General features: G+C 40.6%; 6 non-coding genes across 6 annotated transcripts; all 6 read left to right on the top strand.

The window, feature by feature from the left end:
* The first annotated feature begins 8762 nt into the window (after positions 1-8762).
* Positions 8763-8834, top strand: TRNAD-GUC (transfer RNA aspartic acid (anticodon GUC)). Its single transcript has one exon. It is a non-coding gene; the product is annotated as a tRNA-Asp (tRNA).
* Positions 8835-10816: 1982 nt separating this feature from the next.
* On the top strand, positions 10817-10888 carry TRNAD-GUC (transfer RNA aspartic acid (anticodon GUC)). Its single transcript has one exon. It is a non-coding gene; the product is annotated as a tRNA-Asp (tRNA).
* A 5608-nt stretch (positions 10889-16496) lies between these two features.
* TRNAD-GUC (transfer RNA aspartic acid (anticodon GUC)) lies at positions 16497-16568 on the top strand. The gene has a single exon. It is a non-coding gene; the product is annotated as a tRNA-Asp (tRNA).
* Positions 16569-18550: 1982 nt separating this feature from the next.
* Positions 18551-18622, top strand: TRNAD-GUC (transfer RNA aspartic acid (anticodon GUC)). The gene has a single exon. It is a non-coding gene; the product is annotated as a tRNA-Asp (tRNA).
* Positions 18623-20604: 1982 nt separating this feature from the next.
* Positions 20605-20676, top strand: TRNAD-GUC (transfer RNA aspartic acid (anticodon GUC)). Its single transcript has one exon. It is a non-coding gene; the product is annotated as a tRNA-Asp (tRNA).
* A 1982-nt stretch (positions 20677-22658) lies between these two features.
* TRNAD-GUC (transfer RNA aspartic acid (anticodon GUC)) lies at positions 22659-22730 on the top strand. Its single transcript has one exon. It is a non-coding gene; the product is annotated as a tRNA-Asp (tRNA).
* The last annotated feature ends 1159 nt before the right edge of the window (positions 22731-23889 follow it).

Raw genomic sequence — 23889 nt, 5'->3', positions numbered from 1 at the left:
TGCTCCCCTCCCCCTGCCCAAACCTACTCTGTCCATACGCAACCTCGATGCTCTTGACCCTGCCTCTCTGTCCTCCTCTCTCGATACCCTCCTTTCTCCCCTCTCCTCCCAGGCCTGCCCCAACCAGGCGGTCTCCCCCTACAATCACACCCTCACCTCCGCTCTGGACGCGGTCGCCCCTGCCCACTCCGTCCACCCCCGCTGCTCCAAACCCCAACCCTGGCACTCCAAATTTACCCGCTTCCTCCAAAAATGCTCCCGTTCCGCCGAACGTCACTGGAGAAAATCCCGCTCCCTGGCTGACTTCCTCCACTTTAAATTCATCCTTTCATCCTACAGCTCTGCCCTCTCATTCGCTAAACAATCTTTCTTTAAATCCCTCATCTCTTCCCAGTCCTCTAACCCCCGCCGCCTTTTTGCCACCTTCAGCACTCTCTTGGCCCCCTCCCCTTCCCCCACCCCCTCCTCCCTGACTGCCTCTGATTTCTCCTCCTTCTTCTCCTCTAAAATCGAGGCCATCCGACTTGAAATCTCCTCCTCCACTCTCTCTTCCACCCCTCCCACTCTTCTGTCCTCCCCCCCAACCACCTTCCCCTCCACTCCTTCCGTCCCACCACCGGCGAGGAAGTCCACTCTCTCATTTTATCCTCCCCCCCACTACCTGCCCCCTGGATCCCATCCCCTCCCACCTTCTTCGCTTCCTTTCCCCCACCACCTGCTCCCACCTCGCTCACCTCTTTAATCTCTCCCTCTCCACTGGCATCTTCCCCTCCTCCTTCAAACATGCTCTCGTATCCCCCATTCTTAAGAAACCTAATCTCGACCCCACTTCTCTCTCGAACTATCGCCCCATATCTCTTCTCCCTTTTGCCTCCAAAATTCTCGAGAGGCTCGTCTGCAGCCGTCTCACCTCCTACCTTTCTGAATACTCCCTCCTTGATCCTCTCCAGTCTGGTTTCCGCCCCCTCCACTCCACTGAAACTGCCCTGGCTAAAGTCACCAATGACCTCCTCTCTGCAAAAGCCAGGGGCCACTTCTCCCTTCTCATCCTCCTTGACCTCTCTGCAGCCTTTGACACCGTTGACCACCCCCTATTCCTTCACACCCTCCAGTCTTTCGGCCTCTCCGGCCCAGTCCTGTCCTGGTTCACCTCTTACCTTACTCACCGTTCCTTCTCTGTCACCACCTCCGGGTCTCTCTCTCCCCCATCCACCCTTCCAGTCGGGGTCCCTGAGGGCTCTGTTCTGGGACCCTTACTCTTCTCTCTATACACCTCCTCCCTGGGTGAACTTATCAGCTCCTTCGGCTTCAGCTACCACCTTTATGCTGACGATACTCAACTATACCTCTCCTCTCCTGATCTCTCTCCCTCCCTCCTCTCTAGGGTGTCCGCCTGCCTCTCTGCCATCTCCTCCTGGATGTCCTCTCGATTCCTCAAACTTAACCTTGCCAAAACTGAGCTCATAGTTTTTCCTCCCTCTCATACCCCATCCCCTTCTGACCTCTCCATCACTGTCGACAACACCTCTATCTCCACCGTCCCCCAACTTCGCTGCCTTGGTGTCATCCTCGACTCCTCTCTCTCCTTTGGCCCCCACATCCTCTCTCTTGCTAAATCCTGCCGCTTCCAGCTGCGCAACATCGCTCGCATCCGGCCCTTCCTCTCCCAAGATGCCACCAAATGCCTTATCCACTCTCTGATCATCTCCCGCCTGGACTACTGCAACCTCCTCCTCACTGGCCTCCCCCACTCTCATCTCGATCCCCTTCGATCCGTCCTTAACGCTGCAGCTAGGCTTATTTTCCTCTCTCGCCGCTCCTCTTTTGTCTCCCCCCTCTACCTAGCCCTTCACTGGCTCCCATTCCCCTTCAGAATCCTCTTTAAGCTCCTCACACTCACCTACAAGGCCCTCGCCAACTCCACTGCGCCCTACATCTCCACCCTCCTCTCTATTCATGCTCCATCCCGCCCTCTCCGTTCTGCCTCTGACCGTCGCCTCTCTTCCCCCCTTATAACCTCCTCCCACGCGCGTATCCAACACTTCGCCTGCGCTGCTCCCCTCCACTGGAACAAGCTCCCTCCCTCCATCAGAACTTCCCCTAATCTGTCCAGCTTCAAACGGGCCCTAAAAACCCACCTTTTTCTTAAAGCCTTTCTGTCTCCCACTTAACTTCCTACCTTATCTTCTGCCTCTGTCCCCCTACTCTCCCTCTCTCCCCTGCGTCTCTCTGTCTGTCCACCCCTCCCCTTAGATTGTACGCTCCTCTGAGCAGGGCCATCTCTCCTCCTGTTTCCACCACTTCTAACTCTGCTCTCCAGCTACTTAGCCCTCCTCCTCGAGGGTCCTCCACCCCACATCCACTCTCGCTCCCTCCTCCCTCCTGGGGGTCTCCCTGTCTTCCGCGCCCTCCTTCTTGGGCCCCGTCGTTTGTGGATCCTCCCTCCCCCTTCCCCGCCCTTTCTAGCTGTGCATTGAGCGTACTGAGTTGCTGTGTTTACTGTACTGTGCTGTCTCCCATTGTATTGTGATTTTGTTTGTCTCTGTACGGCGCTGCGGATGCCTTGTGGCGCCTTATAAATAAATATTAATAATAATAATAATAATAATATGGGTGTTAAATACATTGGCTAATTCCCGAGCTGAATGCACCCGAGAAAGCAGAAGAAGTAGAGTCGCTTTTACTGAAACAGACAACGTTAAATCAAATGATAGATCTACCGATGGACACTGGCAAATCAACTATAAAAATCATTATAAATGTTACTGTATGCATAGGAAGAACTCACTGCCAGGATGAATTGGCAGAGCTTCCGTGCAGCTAGTCCATAGATTATCGGGATTGGGAGAGTGAGAAAATGATAACTAGAGCAATGTCTCAAATAAATTGACTTTGTGCACGTTGTACAATAATAAGCATAGATTTTGACGCTTGCAAAAGAGTAGGCCACCAGATGGATCCATTAATGATTTCAATAGTTTTCATAAGCATGCAAGTCACTAGAAATATTAATGTATACGTAGCAAAAAAACGGCTTCTAGGACGTAATGGCGGAGGGTTTTGCAGCTAATCCTCGTTAGTATGGTGGTAAGTATCCCCACCTGTCATGCGGGAGACCGGGGTTCGATTCCCCGACGGGGAGGCCTTTGTGCTTTTATTTCTCCAGTATAGATACATAGCAAAAAAGCAATAAAAGTACCTTAAGGCTATGCAACAACTCAATGCAACAACTTAATCCATTAAAAAGGAATTGCGTACATCGGAAAAAAACACACGCATGCAGAAAAGTGGAATAGCCCACGTGGATAAAAACACACAAATCAATAAAAATATTATTGTATACATAGAAAAACATCATCAATTGAAAAGAAATAGAATCTTAGAGAAGACTGATAAAATACATTAGCAGCCATTAAAAATATCATTCACCTATCCCCCTTGATAAGTCCAATAAAGCATATAGAGCACTCAGTCTCCAGTTAAGAACATTTACATAACTACCAGGCCCTGTTTTATAATGTTTGACCACGTTTCCCCTGCCGCTCTCTGTGTTATCCCTTACCACCAGCAATTTAGCTCTCCATCTGTCCAAGCCCTTTATGCATCCCATCTATACCAAATGAACACATGGAATGTGTACAACCCTTATTGAGCCCATAGTTGAATGTTTATATCTTGTAAATAATAAAAAGCTAAAATATATATGAAAAAGAATGATGCACTGGGCGTTGCCTCTGTATCCCTGCTGCCTTATTCCTTTGCCTTTATAGCTCTTCCATAAGTCAGGGTTTGATAATCATTCATCTATACATATAACTTCTATTATCGCAACCGTGGCATTCTTTCATGTCCTCCAGCAGCAAAAACCAGTGAGTAACCCCCTCCCATAAATACTTGAAACACATGTCAAAGATTACGGCATTTATAAACCCCCCATTATTACTGTTTCCAATTGTCTGAAGGCAGCACACTGTTCTAGGGGAGGTTTAGTCCATCGGTGCAAGCCAACTTTGGAATTAAAAGAACAAACATTTTCCTTTTCTAGGACACCACAAATATAATATCCTGAGTTTTTTTAAGAGATCTGTAGGCCCGATACACCACATTAGTGGGCCCTGTTCTCAGGGACGTTCCTGGTCAGGTGCCTTCTGAAACTATCCTCTTGCCATGTCCTGGTCCACTTTTATGAGATCAAAATTTTGGACTCATTCCACCACTTTTATGAGCACATTTTTATTAGCAATTTAGTTCCGGGAGGAAATGGGTTTTGCTAAATTCTTTTGGACTTTCCCCAGGATCTTGATCACCTGCATAGACAAAGAATTGGCATCGGAAGCATCAGAATTAGAGGAAAAGAAAAATGATTTTGCATGTCTGCTGTAAATACAAAAGAAAGTTATAGACCCAGCACATGATTGGAAACTCTTATTATAGGCAAACTCAGCCCAAGGTACATATTTTGGCCAATATAAGCGATTCTCTGGCACATGACACTTTACTTATTGATTCCAAATTTGGTTTACTTATTCTGCCTGTCCATCGTAACATAAAGAAAAAAATGCAGTCTGGCGCCAAGAAGATTGCAAAACGCCTTGTACAATTTGGAGATAAACCGTGTACCTCTATCAAAGACAATGTTCCCTGTTATTCCATGCAACCTTAAAATATGGGTGTTAAATACATTGGCTAATTCCCGAGCTGAATGCACCCGAGAAAGCAGAAGAAGTAGAGTCGCTTTTACTGAAACGGACAACGTTAAATCAAATGATAGATCTACCGATGGACACTGGCAAATCAACTATAAAAATCTTTATAAATGTTACTGTATGCATAGGAAGAACTCACTGCCAGGATGAATTGGCAGAGCTTCCGTGCAGCTAGTCCATAGATTATCGGGATTGGGAGAGTGAGAAAATAATAACTAGAGCAATGTCTCAAAAATATTGACTTTGTGCACGTTGTACAATAATAAGCATAGATTTTGACGCTTGCAAAAGAGTAGGCCACCAGATGGATCCATTAATGATTTCAATAGTTTTCATAAGCATGCAAGTCACTAGAAATATTAATGTATACGTAGCAAAAAAACGGCTCCTAGGACGTAATGGCAGAGGAGTTGTGCAGCTAATCCTCGTTAGTATAGTGGTAAGTATCCCCGCCTGTCACGCGGGAGACAGGTGTTCGATTCCCCGACGGGGAGGTCTTTGTGCTTTTATTTCTCCAGTATAGATACATAGCAAAAAAGCAATAAAAATAGCCTTAAGGCTATGCAACAACTCAATGCAACAACTTAATCCATTAAAAAGGAATTGCGTACATCGGAAAAAAACACACGCATGCAGAAAAGTGGAATAGCCCACGTGGATAAAAACACACAAATCAATAAAAATATTATTGTATACATAGAAAAACATCATCAATTGAAAAGAAATAGAATCTTAGAGAAGACTGATAAAATACATTAGCAGCCATTAAAAATATCATTCACCTATCCCCCTTGATAAGTTCAATAAAGCATATAGAGCACTCAGTCTCCAGTTAAGAACATTTACATAACTACCAGGCCCTGTTTTATAATGTTTGACCACGTTTCCCCTGCCGCTCTCTGTGTTATCCCTTACCACCAGCAATTTAGCTCTCCATCTCTCCAAGCCCTTTATGCATCCCATCTATACCAAATGAACACATGGAATGTGTACAACCCTTATTGAGCCCATAGTTGAATGTTTATATCTTGTAAATAATAAAAAGCTAAAATATATATGAAAAAGAATGATGCACTGGGCGTTGCCTCTGTATCCCTGCTGCCTTATTCCTTTGCCTTTATAGCTCTTCCATAAGTCAGGGTTTGATAATCATTCATCTATACATATAACTTCTATTATCGCAACCGTGGCATTCTTTTATGTCCTCCAGCAGCAAAAACCAGTGAGTAACCCCCTCCCATAAATACTTGAAACACATGTCAAAGATTACGGCATTTATAAACCCCCCATTATTACTGTTTCCAATTGTCTGAAGGCAGCACACTGTTCTAGGGGAGGTTTAGTCCATCGGTGCAAGCCAACTTTGGAATTAAAAGAACAAACATTTTCCTTTTCTAGGACACCACAAATATAATATCCTGAGTTGTTTTAAGAGAACTGTAGGCCCGATACACCACATTAGTGGGCCCTGTTCTCAGGGACGTTCCTGGTCAGGTGCCTTCTGAAACTATCCTCTTGCCATGTCCTGGTCCACTTTTATGAGATCAAAATTTTGGACTCATTCCACCACTTTTATGAGCACATTTTTATTAGCAATTTAGTTCCGGGAGGAAATGGGTTTTGCTAAATTCTTTTGGACTTTCCCCAGGATCTTGATCACCTGCATAGACAAAGAATTGGCATCGGAAGCATCAGAATTAGAGGAAAAGAAAAATGATTTTGCATGTCTGCTGTAAATACAAAAGAAAGTTATAGACCCAGCACATGATTGGAAACTCTTATTATAGGCAAACTCAGCCCAAGGTACATATTTTGGCCAATATAAGCGATTCTCTGGCACATGACACTTTACTTATTGATTCCAAATTTGGTTTACTTATTCTGCCTGTCCATCGTAACATAAAGAAAAAAATGCAGTCTGGCGTCAAGAAGATTGCAAAACGCCTTGTACAATTTGGAGATAAACCGTGTACCTCTATCAAAGACAATGTTCCCTGTTATTCCATGCAACCTTAAAATATGGGTGTTAAATACATTGGCTAATTCCCGAGCTGACTCAGCCCAAGGTACATATTTTGGCCAATATAAGCGATTCTCTGGCACATGACACTTTACTTATTGATTCCAAATTTGGTTTACTTATTCTGCCTGTCCATCGTAACATAAAGAAAAAAATGCAGTCTGGCGCCAAGAAGATTGCAAAACGCCTTGTACAATTTGGAGATAAACCATGTACCTCTATCAAAGACAATGTTCCCTGTTATTCCATGCAACCTTAAAATATGGGTGTTAAATACATTGGCTAATTCCCGAGCTGACTCAGCCCAAGGTACATATTTTGGCCAATATAAGCGATTCTCTGGCAGATGACACTTTACTTATTGATTCCAAATTTGGTTTACTTATTCTGCCTGTCCATCGTAACATAAAGAAAAAAATGCAGTCTGGCGCCAAGGAGATTGCAAAACGCCTTGTACAATTTGGAGATAAACCGTGTACCTCTATCAAAGACAATATTCCCTGTTATTCCATGCAACCTTAAAATATGGGTGTTAAATACATTGGCTAATTCCCGAGCTGAATGCACCCGAGAAAGCAGAAGAAGTAGAGTCGCTTTTACTGAAACGGACAACGTTAAATCAAATGATAGATCTACCGATGGACACTGGCAAATCAACTATAAAAATCATTATAAATGTTACTGTATGCATAGGAAGAACTCACTGCCAGGATGAATTGGCAGAGCTTCCGTGCGGCTAGTCCATAGATTATCGGGATTGGGAGAGTGAGAAAATGATAACTAGAGCAATGTCTCAAATAAATTGACATTGTGCACGTTGTACAATAATAAGCATAGATTTTGACGCTTGCAAAAGAGTAGGCCACCAGATGGATTCATTAATGATTTCAATAGTTTTCATAAGCATGCAAGTCACTAGAAATATTAATGTATACGTAGCAAAAAAACGGCTTCTAGGACGTAATGGCGGAGGAGTTGTGCAGCTAATCCTCGTTAGTATAGTGGTAAGTCTCCCCGCCTGTCACACGGGAGACTGGGGTTCGATTCAGGTGCCTTCTGAAACTATCGTCTTGCCATGTCCTGGTCCACTTTTATGAGATCAAAATTTTGGACTCATTCCACCAGTTTTATGAACACATTTTTATTAGCAATTTAGTTCCGGGAGGAAATGGGTTTTGCTAAATTCTTTTGGACTTTCCCCAGGATCTTGATCACCTGCATAGACAAAGAATTGGCATCGGAAGCATCAGAATTAGAGGAAAAGAAAAATGATTTTGCATGTCTGCTGTAAATACAAAAGAAAGTTATAGACCCAGCACATGATTGGAAACTCTTATTATAGGCAAACTCAGCCCAAGGTACATATTTTGGCCAATATAAGCGATTCTCTGGCACATGACACTTTACTTATTGATTCCAAATTTGGTTTACTTATTCTGCCTGTCCATCGTAACATAAAGAAAAAAATGCAGTCTGGCGCCAAGAAGATTGCAAAACGCCTTGTACAATTTGGAGATAAACCGTGTACCTCTATCAAAGACAATGTTCCCAGTTATTCCATGCAACCTTAAAATATGGGTGTTAAATACATTGGCTAATTCCCGAGCTGAATGCACCCGAGAAAGCAGAAGAAGTAGAGTCGCTTTTACTGAAACGGACAACGTTAAATCAAATTATAGATCTACCGATGGACACTGGCAAATCAACTATAAAAATCATTATAAATGTTACTGTATGCATAGGAAGAACTCACTGCCAGGATGAATTGGCAGAGCTTCCATGCAGCTAGTCCATAGATTATCGGGATTGGGAGAGTGAGAAAATGATAACTAGAGCAATGTCTCAAATAAATTGACATTGTGCACGTTGTACAATAATAAGCATAGATTTTGACGCTTGCAAAAGAGTAGGCCACCAGATGGATCCATTAATGATTTCAATAGTTTTCATAAGCATGCAAGTCACTAGAAATATTAATGTATACGTAGCAAAAAAACGGCTTCTAGGACGTAATGGCGGAGGGGCTGTGCAGCTAATCCTCGTTAGTATAGTGGTAAGTATCCCTGCCTGTCACGCGGGAGATCGGGGTTCGATTCCCCGACGGGGAGGCCTTTGTGCTTTTATTTCTCCAGTATACATAGCAAAAAAGCAATAAAAGTACCTTAAGGCTATGCAACAACTCAATGCAACAACTTAATCCATTAAAAAGGAATTGCGTACATTGGAAAAAAACACACGCATGCAAAAAAGTGGAATAGCCCATGTGGATAAAAACACACAAATCAATAAAAATATTATTGTATACATAGAAAAACATCATCAATTGAAAAGAAATAGAATCTTAGAGAGGACTGATAAAATACATTAGCAGCCATTAAAAATATCATTCACCTATCCCCCTTGATAAGTTCAATAAAGCATATAGAGCACTCAGTCTCCAGTTAAGAACATTTACATAACTACCAGGCCCTGTTTTATAATGTTTGACCACGTTTCCCCTGCCGCTCTCTGTGTTATCCCTTACCACCAGCAATTTAGCTCTCCATCTGTCCAAGCCCTTTATGCATCCCAACTATACCAAATGAACACATGGAATGTGTACAACCCTTATTGAGCCCATAGTTGAATGTTTATATCTTGTAAATAATAAAAAGCTAAAATATATATGAAAAAGAATGATGCACTGGGCGTTGCCTCTGTATCCCTGCTGCCTTATTCCTTTGCCTTTATAGCTCTTCCATAAGTCAGGGTTTGATAATCATTCATCTATACATATAACTTCTATTATCGCAACCGTGGCATTCTTTTATGTCCTCCAGCAGCAAAAACCAGTGAGTAACCCCCTCCCATAAATACTTGAAACACATGTCAAAGATTACGGCATTTATAAACCCCCCATTATTACTGTTTCCAATTGTCTGAAGGCAGCACACTGTTCTAGGGGAGGTTTAGTCCATCGGTGCAAGCCAACTTTGGAATTAAAAGAACAAACATTTTCCTTTTCTAGGACACCACAAATATAATATCCTGAGTTGTTTTAAGAGAACTGTAGGCTCGATACACCACATTAGTGGGCCCTGTTCTCAGGGATGTTCCTGGTCAGGTGCCTTCTGAAACTATCCTCTTGCCATGTCCTGGTCCACTTTTATGAGATCAAAATTTTGGACTCATTCCACCACTTTTATGAGCACATTTTTATTAGCAATTTAGTTCCGGGAGGAAATGGGTTTTGCTAAATTCTTTTGGACTTTCCCCAGGATCTTGATCACCTGCATAGACAAAGAATTGGCATCGGAAGCATCAGAATTAGAGGAAAAGAAAAATGATTTTGCATGTCTGCTGTAAATACAAAAGAAAGTTATAGACCCAGCACATGATTGGAAACTCTTATTATAGGCAAACTCTGCCCAAGGTACATATTTTGGCCAATATAAGCGATTCTCTGGCACATGACACTTTACTTATTGATTCCAAATTTGGTTTACTTATTCTGCCTGTCCATCGTAACATAAAGAAAAAAATGCAGTCTGGCGCCAAGAAGATTGCAAAACGCCTTGTACAATTTGGAGATAAACCGTGTACCTCTATCAAAGACAATGTTCCCAGTTATTCCATGCAACCTTAAAATATGGGTGTTAAATACATTGGCTAATTCCCGAGCTGAATGCACCCGAGAAAGCAGAAGAAGTAGAGTCGCTTTTACTGAAACGGACAACGTTAAATCAAATGATAGATCTACCGATGGACACTGGCAAATCAACTATAAAAATCATTATAAATGTTACTGTATGCATAGGAAGAACTCACTGCCAGGATGAATTGGCAGAGCTTCCGTGCAGCTAGTCCATAGATTATCGGGATTGGGAGAGTGAGAAAATGATAACTAGAGCAATGTCTCAAATAAATTGACATTGTGCACGTTGTACAATAATAAGCATAGATTTTGACGCTTGCAAAAGAGTAGGCCACCAGATGGATCCATTAATGATTTCAATAGTTTTCATAAGCATGCAAGTCACTATAAATATTAATGTATACGTAGCAAAAAAACATCTTCTAGGACGTAATGGCGGAGGGGTTGTGCAGCTAATCCTCGTTAGTATAGTGGTAAGTATCCCCACCTGTCACGCGGGAGACCGGGGTTCGATTCCCCGACGGGGAGGCCTTTGTGCTTTTATTTCTCCAGTATAGATACATAGCAAAAAAGCAATAAAAGTACCTTAAGGCTATGCAACAACTCAAATCTATTAAAAAGGAATTGCGTACATCGGAAAAAAACACACGCATGCAGAAAAGTGGAATAGCCCACGTGGATAAAAACACACAAATCAATAAAAATATTATTGAATACATAGAAAAACATCATCAATTGAAAAGAAATAGAATCTTAGAGAAGACTGATAAAATACATTAGCAGCCATTAAAAATATCATTCACCTATCCCCCTTGATAAGTTCAATAAAGCATATAGAGCACTCAGTCTCCAGTTAAGAACATTTACATAACTACCAGGCCCTGTTTTATAATGTTTGACCACGTTTCCCCTGCCGCTCTCTGTGTTATCCCTTACCACCAGCAATTTAGCTCTCCATCTGTCCAAGCCCTTTATGCATCCCATCTATACCAAATGAACACATGGAATGTGTACAACCCTTATTGAGCCCATAGTTGAATGTTTATATCTTGTAAATAATAAAAAGCTAAAATATATATGAAAAAGAATGATGCACTGGGCGTTGCCTCTGTATCCCTGCTGCCTTATTCCTTTGCCTTTATAGCTCTTCCATAAGTCAGGGTTTGATAATCATTCATCTATACATATAACTTCTATTATCGCAACCGTGGCATTCTTTTATGTCCTCCAGCAGCAAAAACCAGTGAGTAACCCCCTCCCATAAATACTTGAAACACATGTCAAAGATTACGGCATTTATAAACCCCCCATTATTACTGTTTCCAATTGTCTGAAGGCAGCACACTGTTCTAGGGGAGGTTTAGTCCATCGGTGCAAGCCAACTTTGGAATTAAAAGAACAAACATTTTCCTTTTCTAGGACACCACAAATATAATATCCTGGGTTGTTTTAAGAGATCTGTAGGCCCGATACACCACATTAGTGGGCCCTGTTCTCAGGGACGTTCCTGGTCAGGTGCCTTCTGAAACTATCCTCTTGCCATGTCCTGGTCCACTTTTATGAGATCAAAATTTTGGACTCATTCCACCACTTTTATGAGCACATTTTTATTAGCAATTTAGTTCCGGGAGGAAATGGGTTTTGCTAAATTCTTTTGGACTTTCCCCAGGATCTTGATCACCTGCATAGACAAAGAATTGGCATCGGAAGCATCAGAATTAGAGGAAAAGAAAAATGATTTTGCATGTCTGCTGTAGATACAAAAGAAAGTTATAGACCCAGCACATGATTGGAAACTCTTATTATAGGCAAACTCAGCCCAAGGTACATATTTTGGCCAATATAAGCGATTCTCTGGCACATGACACTTTACTTATTGATTCCAAATTTGGTTTACTTATTCTGCCTGTCCATCGTAACATAAAGAAAAAAATGCAGTCTGGCGCCAAGGAGATTGCAAAACGCCTTGTACAATTTGGAGATAAACCGTGTACCTCTATCAAAGACAATATTCCCTGTTATTCCATGCAACCTTAAAATATGGGTGTTAAATATATTGGCTAATTTCCGAGCTGAATGCACCCGAGAAAGCAGAAGAAGTAGAGTCGCTTTTACTGAAACGGACAACGTTAAATCAAATGATAGATCTACCGATGGACACTGGCAAATCAATTATAAAAATCATTATAAATGTTACTGTATGCATAGGAAGAACTCACTGCCAGGATGAATTGGCAGAGCTTCCGTGCAGCTAGTCCATAGATTATCGGGATTGGGAGAGTGAGAAAATGATAACTAGATCAATGTCTCAAATAAATTGACTTTGTGCATGTTGTACAATAATAAGCATAGATTTTGACGCTTACAAAAGAGTAGGCCACAAGATGGATCCATTAATGATTTCAATAGTTTTCATAAGCATGCAAGTCACTAGAAATATTAATGTATACGTAGCAAAAAAACGGCTTCTAGGACGTAATGGCAGAGGGGTTGTGCAGCTAATCCTCGTTAGTATAGTGGTAAGTATCCCCGCCTGTCACACGGGAGACAGGTGTTCGATTCCCCGACGGGGAGGCCTTTGTGCTTTTATTTCTCCAGTATAGATACATAGCAAAAAAGCAATAAAAATAGCCTTAAGGCTATGCAACAACTCAATGCAACAACTTAATCCATTAAAAAGGAATTGCGTACATCGGAAAAAAACACACGCATGCAGAAAAGTGGAATAGCCCACGTGGATAAAAACACACAAATCAATAAAAATATTATTGTATACATAGAAAAACATCATCAATTGAAAAGAAATAGAATCTTAGAGAAGACTGATAAAATACATTAGCAGCCATTAAAAATATCATTCACCTATCCCCCTTGATAAGTTCAATAAAGCATATAGAGCACTCAGTCTCCAGTTAAAAACATTTACATAACTACCAGGCCCTGTTTTATAATGTTTGACCACGTTTCCCCTGCCGCTCTCTGTGTTATCCCTTACCACCAGCAATTTAGCTCTCCATCTCTCCAAGCCCTTTATGCATCCCATCTATACCAAATGAACACATGGAATGTGTACAACCCTTATTGAGCCCATAGTTGAATGTTTATATCTTGTAAATAATAAAAAGCTAAAATATATATGAAAAAGAATGATGCACTGGGCGTTGCCTCTGTATCCCTGCTGCCTTATTCCTTTGCCTTTATAGCTCTTCCATAAGTCAGGGTTTGATAATCATTCATCTATACATATAACTTCTATTATCGCAACCGTGGCATTCTTTTATGTCCTCCAGCAGCAAAAACCAGTGAGTAACCCCCTCCCATAAATACTTGAAACACATGTCAAAGATTACGGCATTTATAAACCCCCCATTATTACTGTTTCCAATTGTCTGAAGGCAGCACACTGTTCTAGGGGAGGTTTAGTCCATTGGTGCAAGCCAACTTTGGAATTAAAAGAACAAACATTTTCCTTTTCTAGGACACCACAAATATAATATCCTGAGTTGTTTTAAGAGAACTGTAGGCCCGATACACCACATTAGTGGGCCCTGTTCTCAGGGACGTTCCTGGTCAGGTGCCTTCTGAAACTATCCTCTTGCCATGTCCTGGTCCACTTTTATGAGATCAAAATTTTGGACTCATTCCACCACTTTTATGAGCACATTTTTATTAGCAATTTAGTTTCGGGAGGAAATGGGTTTTGCTAAATTCTTTTGGACTTTCCCCAGGATCTTGATCACCTGCATAGACAAAGAATTGGCATCGGAAGCATCAGAATTAGAGGAAAAGAAAAATGATTTTGCATGTCTGCTGTAAATACAAAAGAAAGTTATAGACCCAGCACATGATTGGAAACTCTTATTATAGGCAAACTCAGCCCAAGGTACATATTTTGGCCAATATAAGCGATTCTCTGGCACATGACACTTTACTTATTGATTCCAAATTTGGTTTACTTATTCTGCCTGTCCATCGTAACATAAAGAAAAAAATGCAGTCTGGCGCCAAGAAGATTGCAAAACGCCTTGTACAATTTGGAGATAAACCGTGTACCTCTATCAAAGACAATGTTCCCTGTTATTCCATGCAACCTTAAAATATGGGTGTTAAATACATTGGCTAATTCCCGAGCTGACTCAGCCCAAGGTACATATTTTGGCCAATATAAGCGATTCTCTGGCACATGACACTTTACTTATTGATTCCAAATTTGGTTTACTTATTCTGCCTGTCCATCGTAACATAAAGAAAAAAATGCAGTCTGGCGCCAAGAAGATTGCAAAACGCCTTGTACAATTTGGAGATAAACCATGTACCTCTATCAAAGACAATGTTCCCTGTTATTCCATGCAACCTTAAAATATGGGTGTTAAATACATTGGCTAATTCCCAAGCTGACTCAGCCCAAGGTACATATTTTGGCCAATATAAGCGATTCTCTGGCAGATGACACTTTACTTATTGATTCCAAATTTGGTTTACTTATTCTGCCTGTCCATCGTAACATAAAGAAAAAAATGCAGTCTGGCGCCAAGAAGATTGCAAAACGCCTTGTACAATTTGGAGATAAACCGTGTACCTCTATCAAAGACAATGTTCCCTGTTATTCCATGCAACCTTAAAATATAGGTGTTAAATACATTGGCTAATTCCCGAGCTGAATGCACCCGAGAAAGCAGAAGAAGTAGAGTCGCTTTTACTGAAACGGACAACGTTAAATCAAATGATAGATCTACCGATGGACACTGGCAAATCAACTATAAAAATCATTATAAATGTTACTGTATGCATAGGAAGAACTCACTGCCAGGATGAATTGGCAGAGCTTCCGTGCGGCTAGTCCATAGATTATCGGGATTGGGAGAGTGAGAAAATGATAACTAGAGCAATGTCTCAAATAAATTGACATTGTGCACGTTGTACAATAATAAGCATAGATTTTGACGCTTGCAAAAGAGTAGGCCACCAGATGGATTCATTAATGATTTCAATAGTTTTCATAAGCATGCAAGTCACTAGAAATATTAATGTATACGTAGCAAAAAAACGGCTTCTAGGACGTAATGGCGGAGAAGTTGTGCAGCTAATCCTCGTTAGTATAGTGGTAAGTCTCCCCGCCTGTAACGCGGGAGACTGGGGTTCGATTCAGGTGCCTTCTGAAACTATCCTCTTGCCATGTCCTGGTCCACTTTTATGAGATCAAAATTTTGGACTCATTCCACCAGTTTTATGAACACATTTTTATTAGCAATTTAGTTCCGGGAGGAAATGGGTTTTGCTAAATTCTTTTGGACTTTCCCCAGGATCTTGATCACCTGCATAGACAAAGAATTGGCATCGGAAGCATCAGAATTAGAGGAAAAGAAAAATGATTTTGCATGTCTGCTGTAAATACAAAAGAAAGTTATAGACCCAGCACATGATTGGAAACTCTTATTATAGGCAAACTCAGCCCAAGGTACATATTTTGGCCAATATAAGCGATTCTCTGGCACATGACACTTTACTTATTGATTCCAAATTTGGTTTACTTATTCTGCCTGTCCATCGTAACATAAAGAAAAAAATGCAGTCTGGCACCAAGAAGATTGCAAAACGCCTTGTACAATTTGGAGATAAACCGTGTACCTCTATCAAAGACAATGTTCCCAGTAATTCCATGCAACCTTAAAATATGGGTGTTAAATACATTGGCTAATTCCCGAGCTGAATGCACCCGAGAAAGCAGAAGAAGTAGAGTCGCTTTTACTGAAACGGACAACGTTAAATCAAATTATAGATCTACCGATGGACACTGGCAAATCAACTATAAAAATCATTATAAATGTTACTGTATGCATAGGAAGAACTCACTGCCAGGATGAATTGGCAGAGCTTCCATGCAGCTAGTCCATAGATTATCGGGATTGGGAGAGTGAGAAAATGATAACTAGAGCAATGTCTCAAATAAATTGACATTGTGCACGTTGTACAATAATAAGCATAGATTTTGACGCTTGCAAAAGAGTAGGCCACCAGATGGATCCATTAATGATTTCAATAGTTTTCATAAGCATGCAAGTCACTAGAAATATTAATGTATACGTAGCAAAAAAACGGCTTCTAGGACGTAATGGCGGAGGGACTGTGCAGCTAATCCTCGTTAGTATAGTGGTAAGTATCCCTGCCTGTCACGCGGGAGATCGGGGTTCGATTCCCCGACGGGGAGGCCTTTGTGCTTTTATTTCTCCAGTATACATAGCAAAAAAGCAATAAAAGTACCTTAAGGCTATGCAACAACTCAATGCAACAACTTAATCCATTAAAAAGGAATTGCGTACATTGGAAAAAAACACACGCATGCAAAAAAGTGGAATAGCCCACGTGGATAAAAACACACAAATCAATAAAAATATTATTGTATACATAGAAAAACATCATCAATTGAAAAGAAATAGAATCTTAGAGAGGACTGATAAAATACATTAGCAGCCATTAAAAATATCATTCACCTATCCCCCTTGATAAGTTCAATAAAGCATATAGAGCACTCAGTCTCCAGTTAAGAACATTTACATAACTACCAGGCCCTGTTTTATAATGTTTGACCACGTTTCCCCTGCCGCTCTCTGTGTTATCCCTTACCACCAGCAATTTAGCTCTCCATCTGTCCAAGCCCTTTATGCATCCCATCTATACCAAATGAACACATGGAATGTGTACAACCCTTATTGAGCCCATAGTTGAATGTTTATATCTTGTAAATAATAAAAAGCTAAAATATATATGAAAAAGAATGATGCACTGGGCGTTGCCTCTGTATCCCTGCTGCCTTATTCCTTTGCCTTTATAGCTCTTCCATAAGTCAGGGTTTGATAATCATTCATCTATACATATAACTTCTATTATCGCAACCGTGGCATTCTTTTATGTCCTCCAGCAGCAAAAACCAGTGAGTAACCCCCTCCCATAAATACTTGAAACACATGTCAAAGATTACGGCATTTATAAACCCCCCATTATTACTGTTTCCAATTGTCTGAAGGCAGCACACTGTTCTAGGGGAGGTTTAGTCCATCGGTGCAAGCCAACTTTGGAATTAAAAGAACAAACATTTTCCTTTTCTAGGACACCACAAATATAATATCCTGAGTTGTTTTAAGAGAACTGTAGGCTCGATACACCACATTAGTGGGCCCTGTTCTCAGGGACGTTCCTGGTCAGGTGCCTTCTGAAACTATCCTCTTGCCATGTCCTGGTCCACTTTTATGAGATCAAAATTTTGGACTCATTCCACCACTTTTATGAGCACATTTTTATTAGCAATTTAGTTCCGGGAGGAAATGGGTTTTGCTAAATTCTTTTGGACTTTCCCCAGGATCTTGATCACCTGCATAGACAAAGAATTGGCATCGGAAGCATCAGAATTAGAGGAAAAGAAAAATGATTTTGCATGTCTGCTGTAAATACAAAAGAAAGTTATAGACCCAGCACATGATTGGAAACTCTTATTATAGGCAAACTCTGCCCAAGGTACATATTTTGGCCAATATAAGCGATTCTCTGGCACATGACACTTTACTTATTGATTCCAAATTTGGTTTACTTATTCTGCCTGTCCATCGTAACATAAAGAAAAAAATGCAGTCTGGCACCAAGAAGATTGCAAAACGCCTTGTACAATTTGGAGATAAACCGTGTACCTCTATCAAAGACAATGTTCCCAGTTATTCCATGCAACCTTAAAATATGGGTGTTAAATACATTGGCTAATTCCCGAGCTGAATGCACCCGAGAAAGCAGAAGAAGTAGAGTCGCTTTTACTGAAACGGACAACGTTAAATCAAATGATAGATCTACCGATGGACACTGGCAAATCAACTATAAAAATCATTATAAATGTTACTGTATGCATAGGAAGAACTCACTGCCAGGATGAATTGGCAGAGCTTCCGTGCAGCTAGTCCATAGATTATCGGGATTGGGAGAGTGAGAAAATGATAACTAGAGCAATGTCTCAAATAAATTGACATTGTGCACGTTGTACAATAATAAGCATAGATTTTGACGCTTGCAAAAGAGTAGGCCACCAGATGGATCCATTAATGATTTCAATAGTTTTCATAAGCATGCAAGTCACTAGAAATATTAATGTATACGTAGCAAAAAAACGGCTTCTAGGACGTAATGGCGGAGGGACTGTGCAGCTAATCCTCGTTAGTATAGTGGTAAGTATCCCTGCCTGTCACGCGGGAGATCGGGGTTCGATTCCCCGACGGGGAGGCCTTTGTGCTTTTATTTCTCCAGTATACATAGCAAAAAAGCAATAAAAGTACCTTAAGGCTATGCAACAACTCAATGCAACAACTTAATCCATTAAAAAGGAATTGCGTACATTGGAAAAAAACACACGCATGCAAAAAAGTGGAATAGCCCACGTGGATAAAAACACACAAATCAATAAAAATATTATTGTATACATAGAAAAACATCATCAATTGAAAAGAAATAGAATCTTAGAGAGGACTGATAAAATACATTAGCAGCCATTAAAAATATCATTCACCTATCCCCCTTGATAAGTTCAATAAAGCATATAGAGCACTCAGTCTCCAGTTAAGAACATTTACATAACTACCAGGCCCTGTTTTATAATGTTTGACCACGTTTCCCCTGCCGCTCTCTGTGTTATCCCTTACCACCAGCAATTTAGCTCTCCATCTGTCCAAGCCCTTTATGCATCCCATCTATACCAAATGAACACATGGAATGTGTACAACCCTTATTGAGCCCATAGTTGAATGTTTATATCTTGTAAATAATAAAAAGCTAAAATATATATGAAAAAGAATGATGCACTGGGCGTTGCCTCTGTATCCCTGCTGCCTTATTCCTTTGCCTTTATAGCTCTTCCATAAGTCAGGGTTTGATAATCATTCATCTATACATATAACTTCTATTATCGCAACCGTGGCATTCTTTTATGTCCTCCAGCAGCAAAAACCAGTGAGTAACCCCCTCCCATAAATACTTGAAACACATGTCAAAGATTACGGCATTTATAAACCCCCCATTATTACTGTTTCCAATTGTCTGAAGGCAGCACACTGTTCTAGGGGAGGTTTAGTCCATCGGTGCAAGCCAACTTTGGAATTAAAAGAACAAACATTTTCCTTTTCTAGGACACCACAAATATAATATCCTGAGTTGTTTTAAGAGAACTGTAGGCTCGATACACCACATTAGTGGGCCCTGTTCTCAGGGACGTTCCTGGTCAGGTGCCTTCTGAAACTATCCTCTTGCCATGTCCTGGTCCACTTTTATGAGATCAAAATTTTGGACTCATTCCACCACTTTTATGAGCACATTTTTATTAGCAATTTAGTTCCGGGAGGAAATGGGTTTTGCTAAATTCTTTTGGACTTTCCCCAGGATCTTGATCACCTGCATAGACAAAGAATTGGCATCGGAAGCATCAGAATTAGAGGAAAAGAAAAATGATTTTGCATGTCTGCTGTAAATACAAAAGAAAGTTATAGACCCAGCACATGATTGGAAACTCTTATTATAGGCAAACTCTGCCCAAGGTACATATTTTGGCCAATATAAGCGATTCTCTTGCACATGACACTTTACTTATTGATTCCAAATTTGGTTTACTTATTCTGCCTGTCCATCGTAACATAAAGAAAAAAATGCAGTCTGGCGCCAAGAAGATTGCAAAACGCCTTGTACAATTTGGAGATAAACCGTGTACCTCTATCAAAGACAATGTTCCCAGTTATTCCATGCAACCTTAAAATATGGGTGTTAAATACATTGGCTAATTCCCGAGCTGAATGCACCCGAGAAAGCAGAAGAAGTAGAGTCGCTTTTACTGAAACGGACAACGTTAAATCAAATGATAGATCTACCGATGGACACTGGCAAATCAACTATAAAAATCATTATAAATGTTACTGTATGCATAGGAAGAACTCACTGCCAGGATGAATTGGCAGAGCTTCCGTGCAGCTAGTCCATAGATTATCGGGATTGGGAGAGTGAGAAAATGATAACTAGAGCAATGTCTCAAATAAATTGACATTGTGCACGTTGTACAATAATAAGCATAGATTTTGACGCTTGCAAAAGAGTAGGCCACCAGATGGATCCATTAATGATTTCAATAGTTTTCATAAGCATGCAAGTCACTAGAAATATTAATGTATACGTAGCAAAAAAACGGCTTCTAGGACGTAATGGCGGAGGGACTGTGCATCTAATCCTCGTTAGTATAGTGGTAAGTATCCCTGCCTGTCACGCGGGAGATCGGGGTTCGATTCCCCGACGGGGAGGCCTTTGTGCTTTTATTTCTCCAGTATACATAGCAAAAAAGCAATAAAAGTACCTTAAGGCTATGCAACAACTCAATGCAACAACTTAATCCATTAAAAAGGAATTGCGTACATTGGAAAAAAACACACGCATGCAAAAAAGTGGAATAGCCCACGTGGATAAAAACACACAAATCAATAAAAATATTATTGTATACATAGAAAAACATCATCAATTGAAAAGAAATAGAATCTTAGAGAGGACTGATAAAATACATTAGCAGCCATTAAAAATATCATTCACCTATCCCCCTTGATAAGTTCAATAAAGCATATAGAGCACTCAGTCTCCAGTTAAGAACATTTACATAACTACCAGGCCCTGTTTTATAATGTTTGACCACGTTTCCCCTGCCGCTCTCTGTGTTATCCCTTACCACCAGCAATTTAGCTCTCCATCTGTCCAAGCCCTTTATGCATCCCATCTATACCAAATGAACACATGGAATGTGTACAACCCTTATTGAGCCCATAGTTGAATGTTTATATCTTGTAAATAATAAAAAGCTAAAATATATATGAAAAAGAATGATGCACTGGGCGTTGCCTCTGTATCCCTGCTGCCTTATTCCTTTGCCTTTATAGCTCTTCCATAAGTCAGGGTTTGATAATCATTCATCTATACATATAACTTCTATTATCGCAACCGTGGCATTCTTTTATGTCCTCCAGCAGCAAAAACCAGTGAGTAACCCCCTCCCATAAATACTTGAAACACATGTCAAAGATTACGGCATTTATAAACCCCCCATTATTACTGTTTCCAATTGTCTGAAGGCAGCACACTGTTCTAGGGGAGGTTTAGTCCATCGGTGCAAGCCAACTTTGGAATTAAAAGAACAAACATTTTCCTTTTCTAGGACACCACAAATATAATATCCTGAGTTGTTTTAAGAGAACTGTAGGCTCGATACACCACATTAGTGGGCCCTGTTCTCAGGGACGTTCCTGGTCAGGTGCCTTCTGAAACTATCCTCTTGCCATGTCCTGGTCCACTTTTATGAGATCAAAATTTTGGACTCATTCCACCACTTTTATGAGCACATTTTTATTAGCAATTTAGTTCCGGGAGGAAATGGGTTTTGCTAAATTCTTTTGGACTTTCCCCAGGATCTTGATCACCTGCATAGACAAAGAATTGGCATCGGAAGCATCAGAATTAGAGGAAAAGAAAAATGATTTTGCATGTCTGCTGTAAATACAAAAGAAAGTTATAGACCCAGCACATGATTGGAAACTCTTATTATAGGCAAACTCTGCCCAAGGTACATATTTTGGCCAATATAAGCGATTCTCTGGCACATGACACTTTACTTATTGATTCCAAATTTGGTTTACTTATTCTGCCTGTCCATCGTAACATAAAGAAAAAAATGCAGTCTGGCGCCAAGAAGATTGCAAAACGCCTTGTACAATTTGGAGATAAACCGTGTACCTCTATCAAAGACAATGTTCCCAGTTATTCCATGCAACCTTAAAATATGGGTGTTAAATACATTGGCTAATTCCCGAGCTGAATGCACCCGAGAAAGCAGAAGAAGTAGAGTCGCTTTTACTGAAACGGACAACGTTAAATCAAATGATAGATCTACCGATGGACACTGGCAAATCAACTATAAAAATCATTATAAATGTTACTGTATGCATAGGAAGAACTCACTGCCAGGATGAATTGGCAGAGCTTCCGTGCAGCTAGTCCATAGATTATCGGGATTGGGAGAGTGAGAAAATGATAACTAGAGCAATGTCTCAAATAAATTGACATTGTGCACGTTGTACAATAATAAGCATAGATTTTGACGCTTGCAAAAGAGTAGGCCACCAGATGGATCCATTAATGATTTCAATAGTTTTCATAAGCATGCAAGTCACTAGAAATATTAATGTATACGTAGCAAAAAAACGGCTTCTAGGACGTAATGGCGGAGGGACTGTGCAGCTAATCCTCGTTAGTATAGTGGTAAGTATCCCTGCCTGTCACGCGGGAGATCGGGGTTCGATTCCCCGACGGGGAGGCCTTTGTGCTTTTATTTCTCCAGTATACATAGCAAAAAAGCAATAAAAGTACCTTAAGGCTATGCAACAACTCAATGCAACAACTTAATCCATTAAAAAGGAATTGCGTACATTGGAAAAAAACACACGCATGCAAAAAAGTGGAATAGCCCACGTGGATAAAAACACACAAATCAATAAAAATATTATTGTATACATAGAAAAACATCATCAATTGAAAAGAAATAGAATCTTAGAGAGGACTGATAAAATACATTAGCAGCCATTAAAAATATCATTCACCTATCCCCCTTGATAAGTTCAATAAAGCATATAGAGCACTCAGTCTCCAGTTAAGAACATTTACATAACTACCAGGCCCTGTTTTATAATGTTTGACCACGTTTCCCCTGCCGCTCTCTGTGTTATCCCTTACCACCAGCAATTTAGCTCTCCATCTGTCCAAGCCCTTTATGCATCCCATCTATACCAAATGAACACATGGAATGTGTACAACCCTTATTGAGCCCATAGTTGAATGTTTATATCTTGTAAATAATAAAAAGCTAAAATATATATGAAAAAGAATGATGCACTGGGCGTTGCCTCTGTATCCCTGCTGCCTTATTCCTTTGCCTTTATAGCTCTTCCATAAGTCAGGGTTTGATAATCATTCATCTATACATATAACTTCTATTATCGCAACCGTGGCATTCTTTTATGTCCTCCAGCAGCAAAAACCAGTGAGTAACCCCCTCCCATAAATACTTGAAACACATGTCAAAGATTACGGCATTTATAAACCCCCCATTATTACTGTTTCCAATTGTCTGAAGGCAGCACACTGTTCTAGGGGAGGTTTAGTCCATCGGTGCAAGCCAACTTTGGAATTAAAAGAACAAACATTTTCCTTTTCTAGGACACCACAAATATAATATCCTGAGTTGTTTTAAGAGAACTGTAGGCTCGATACACCACATTAGTGGGCCCTGTTCTCAGGGACGTTCCTGGTCAGGTGCCTTCTGAAACTATCCTCTTGCCATGTCCTGGTCCACTTTTATGAGATCAAAATTTTGGACTCATTCCACCACTTTTATGAGCACATTTTTATTAGCAATTTAGTTCCGGGAGGAAATGGGTTTTGCTAAATTCTTTTGGACTTTCCCCAGGATCTTGATC

The sequence above is a fragment of the Mixophyes fleayi genome, chromosome 1 (genome assembly GCF_038048845.1).
Source record: "Mixophyes fleayi isolate aMixFle1 chromosome 1, aMixFle1.hap1, whole genome shotgun sequence".
NCBI lineage: Eukaryota > Metazoa > Chordata > Amphibia > Anura > Limnodynastidae > Mixophyes > Mixophyes fleayi.
Note: the sequence above shows the minus strand (reverse complement) of the source record. Positions and strands in the feature narration are given on the sequence as shown.